Genomic DNA, 4,814 nt, shown 5'->3' on the forward strand with positions numbered 1-4,814 from the left:
AACTGCACCTCCCTTTCCAACCCCTCCCCCTATGGCTCTTGGGACATAGCACATGAGCAGGTACCTCAGTCCAGGTAAAATGTGGGCAGCACCAAGGCTTACCTGCCCTGCCCAGGAGGGGAGATAGGTCCTAGGATCATTTGTTTCCAGCCCTTGAATCCCATAGACCTGCTTCCAGCAGGGGCCAGGGCTGAAGCATCAATTGGAGGCACCTGTGGGTGGTGGTGGTAGGGGGAGAACAGGGTAACAACCTAGGCAGCATAAGCAGCTGAAAGAGGGTCCAGCCCCCTCTCCAGGTTCAACCAGTAGCCTGATAAGTCATGTCTCATCCATACCCCCTTCTCCCCTTGAGCCTGCAACCTCTGCACTAAGCTGAGGATCTTCCTGGGCAGTTCAACAGAGGCACGGATGAAAACTGCATCACATTGCACATAGTTTCCCTTTCGGATATCCTGGTGGGAGATGAACTTGGGATATCCAAAGCCCGGAGAACTCTCATCCAAGGAGCTTTACCACGTGCCTGGCTTTTGGAATTTTTTTCATTTTGAGTCAGAGTGGAAAGTCTCAATGAAAGGCTATGGATTAGCAAGCCCTGGGTTGCTCTGATATAGCAGGAAGAATGTGACATGACGGGCAAAATGCCACTCAAGGAGACTGTCAAAGGTGCCTGGTAGCACATGAATGTACAGAAAGAGATATGTGCTCTCACTACTGCCGTTGCCAATGAGGAGTGCAGACACCTGTAGTTTGTAACCATACTTATGTGTTTTGAAGGCTGGTCTGAAGCACTCAACGTTAGGCTTGGCCTCTTGAACCCTCTGCCCATAGCTGCCAATCTTCCAGATGGGCACTCCATCACTTCCTACTGATAGTTCCTCCAGCTCTCCACACAGTTCCTGCAGCTCCTGCCACTGCTGGCTCACCAGGGCACACATCATAGCCAGAGGTGGCTTCACACTCTCCTTCACATGCTGCACCATTGCCAGCTTAGGGCACTGTTGGCAAAGTCCCAGGCAATGAGGAAAGGGAGAACTGTTACCAAAAGGGAAAGACACAGGGGTAGAAGGCGCCCAACTCTCCATGATGAAGACAGGGTGCTAGGAAGCACCTGTAGCCGGACATCAGGGGGAAGGACCTCAAAGAACTAAACTCCCAGGAACCCTATCCTTCATTCAGGACTTCATGGCCTAAAGAAGGATTAACAGGAAGAAGGGGCATCTGACCCTGTGCATGCAATCAGAGTCTTTGAACGGGTATAGCACCAAGGCAGTCCTACCGCTGTCCATCCGATGATTTGGCAGATCCTCCTGAGACACAGTGCCCATGCCACCCTGGTTAGAGTAGGGCACAGGCAGCCTTGGGCACTGGTACTGGTGACTCTGTACCTATTGACTTCCTTTGTGCAATAGGTACAAGGCTGGGTGCCCTTGGGGCACTCAGAAGTTGCATGCTGGGTCAGTAGTCACCGCATCATGCAGGCACCACTCTTGTTCTCACAGTACGCACTCTCTTGGGGGCACATACCCTCATGGCTCTCAAAGGCTTCCCCACTGAAATCAAAGCCACAGAACTCGCAATTGAGGCACCGCTTGGGGCAGTCGTGTTGCAAGTTTGCAGGCAGATCACAGTGACTCAGCTTGGCAGGACAGCGATTGGGGCAGGGAACTTCAATGAAGCTGCAGCTATTCAGTTGTCTGTATAAATAACAAAGTGGCCCACTCCAGCAGCAGCCCTCCTCACTGTGGATGCAGCGAATGGGCAGGCCTAGCATCTGGACCTCCAGCTCTGGGTCTGGGTAGATCTTGGCATAGTCCAGTGGAAGTTGGTCCTCAGGGCATTTGAAGACTCCTTCCCTGAGCAACTGCTGCAGGCAGGTTTCGCAGAAGCGGTGGCGATAGGTAGAAACCTGCAGGGGCTCGCGCATGGGTTTCCTGCACATAGGGCACAGCAGTCGGTGCTTGGGCTTCTCCAAGAAGTTGTAGTGGAAGCTGCGCATGGCGGGAGAGTGGCAGACGCCGGCAAGCGGGGCTGGGCATGTGGTGGCCCCTGGTGGCATGGACTGGCAGCCCTGCCCAAAGCAACTAAGTGTTTTAAATATGCTTTATATTTGAAATACTATATAGTCTATAAATCTCTCTTCACTTAAAAAATGAATGCGTGCTACATTATTTTACAGACATAAAAACAGAATTCTTCAAGAATATTTGGACTATTTCTAATTCATAAGAAAATTCTAAATAGAATATTTCTTACATATGCATATGTAGTATATCAGTATAAATGTTTTATATGAATATATACATGCAAAATCAGGATATATACAAAAGATTCTTGCATGTTTTCTATATGAAATATGCACATTTGTGGATGGGGTTATGGTTCAGTGGCAGAGCACTTGCCTAGCATGTGTGAGGTTCTGGGTTTGATTTTCAGTACCATACATCAATAAAGGACCATTAACAACTAAAAGAGTATTAAAAATTATATATATAATTGTCCTTAACAGGAAAGCTCCAAATGCAATAATGACAACCATCACAAATACTGGTCAGACATTCCTCCTCTAACAGAGAACAGACTTTATAGGATAAATGGCTAATTACAGGTCTGGAGCAAAAAAAAAAAAATAAATAAATAAATGATGTGCATAAAACACCTTATTTTGTGAGAAACTGAAAAGTACTCCAGGATAAATCGGAACACATCAAAAAGATATGTAATCAGCTTTAAATAGCAGCAGCTGTTTATGTATAGGCATGTGAGTACCAAAATTATAAGCTTTATCTTCTTGCCCACTTATGGTTGGTTTTGCTATATTTGTTTATGTAGAATCAAATTTTAAAAAATTATAATTTGGCCACCACATAGTAATCATTTGACACAAGAAGGAATCATCTATAAAATATTAATTTTAATGGATGAAAATTTAAGGACCAAACAGATATTTATGAAGTCACAAAGTGTCACCTCCCGAAATATTTATGAAATACAAAGGGTATATAAATACTAGGTTTATCATGGAACAACCTGGCAGATACTTCTTAAGCAAATAATTTGTGAAAAATAACCAGTGATGGAACAAAGTGACACTACATCCTTCCACAGTTTCTTGTGTCTGTGTCATTGAGGCCCCAAATATTTGCTTACTTTTAAGTAGAGGCTAACTCTAGATCCTAGAAGTTTTCCACCATTACTAGAGGCTAACCATAGTTTGTTACCATGTCTGTCAGTGCTGCCAGAATATGCTCTAGTGTAAGAACTAGGCATTGTATGCATGATGTTCTTCTTGTAATGGCATAATCTAAATCCACTCATGAGAACATATCATATGATTCTAAACTGAAAGAAAATTTAAAAAACTACTACTGATATACAGCATTCAAAATCATAAATATTATAAATAGCCCATGAAAACTCACTATTGTCCCAGATTAAAGATGCAGAAAAAAAATGAGACCACTGGGCACAGTGAATAAGTGATACTAAAATTTCTCAAAATTGGATTGATTTTTGTTCAAAGACAATTGTTGAAATAACAGACAAATTTTGAATAAGGTTTGTAGAGTAGATATTCATAATTTAATTTTCTTATTATGTACCTTTTTTGAAATGGAGAAAAAGAGATAAAACAAGTTAATAAAATAGTAACATTTGAGAAATATTTCCTATGGATTCTTTGCTCTGCTATTATAAATCATCTATAAATCTGAAACTGTCAAAACAGAATATATCTGAAAGAAAAATATTTCTTTAAAATATTAACAAGTAACAACATACTCAATAAAATAAACTGTGAATCTGTATAGGTATAATTAAATAAAAAAAAAATATTGGTTGATGATTACAAAGAAATTTATAGTCTCAAACTCTCTCCCTACAAAAAAATTAATTACAAATTAAAATACTGCAAATACCACCTTAATAACCAATATTACCATGAGCAGTACTGAGGATATTATATGTCACATGATGTGACTCAAAAAGAAAATCAGAGAATTGATTCTATGATACTCTTGCCAAAAAAACATGTAATCTACTTCCAATCATAAAGAAACCAAAAAATCCATCTTCAGCACATTCTACATGCTTTCCCCCTGAAAAGATTCAAAGGTAAAGAAGAGACTAAGAACGATTTGAACCTGAAGGCATCTATAAAATACAACAATTAATTTCATTTCATGGCTCTGAATGAAATATTTTGCTATAAAGGACAATATCATACTACTAGCAATGAATGAAATTAATTTGAGGATTAAGTGGTTAAAGGCATTATGATAGAATGTATTATTACTGATTTGAGGAAAAGCAATTGCTTAATGTTTTTTTTTTTGCCTTTTCTTTTCATAACATCTTGAAATATATTAGTAAAGTTGCACATTTTAATTTAAAGTACTTTTGTCCATTGAAGCATTTTAAAGTGAAATGATGACATATGACATCATCTATGATATATTTAGTTTTTACTTCAATAAGAACATGCTAGATAACTACAATACAACCTTATTATAAAACATATATGATTAACAAGTATTCTGTTAGTTGCTAATATTTGAAAAATCATTGATAATGAATGAAGGTTGTATTGTAGTTATCTAGCATGTTCTGATCTGTAGAAAATACTAAAAATATCATAAATGACAGCATATGTCAGAAATTCACTTTAAAATTATTCAGTGAACAAAAGTACATTATATTAGAATCTGAAACTTCACTATTATTTTCCAAGATTGTATAAACAAAGAGAAAATTTGAAAAAAAAAACTATTAAGCAAATACTGATTTTATTAGAAACGTCTTAAGTCAATGCTTCAAAT

The 4,814-nt window shown here is 39.2% G+C and overlaps 1 pseudogene; it reads right to left on the reverse strand.

Annotated features, from left to right (window-relative positions):
• Positions 1 to 251: 251 nt before the first annotated feature.
• LOC143385820 (TNF receptor-associated factor 4-like) lies at positions 252 to 1,996 on the reverse strand (annotated as a pseudogene).
• Between the last annotated feature and the right edge of the window lie 2,818 nt (positions 1,997 to 4,814).

This window comes from Callospermophilus lateralis (genome assembly GCF_048772815.1).
Source record: "Callospermophilus lateralis isolate mCalLat2 chromosome 11 unlocalized genomic scaffold, mCalLat2.hap1 SUPER_11_unloc_3, whole genome shotgun sequence".
NCBI classification, from domain to species: domain Eukaryota; kingdom Metazoa; phylum Chordata; class Mammalia; order Rodentia; family Sciuridae; genus Callospermophilus; species Callospermophilus lateralis.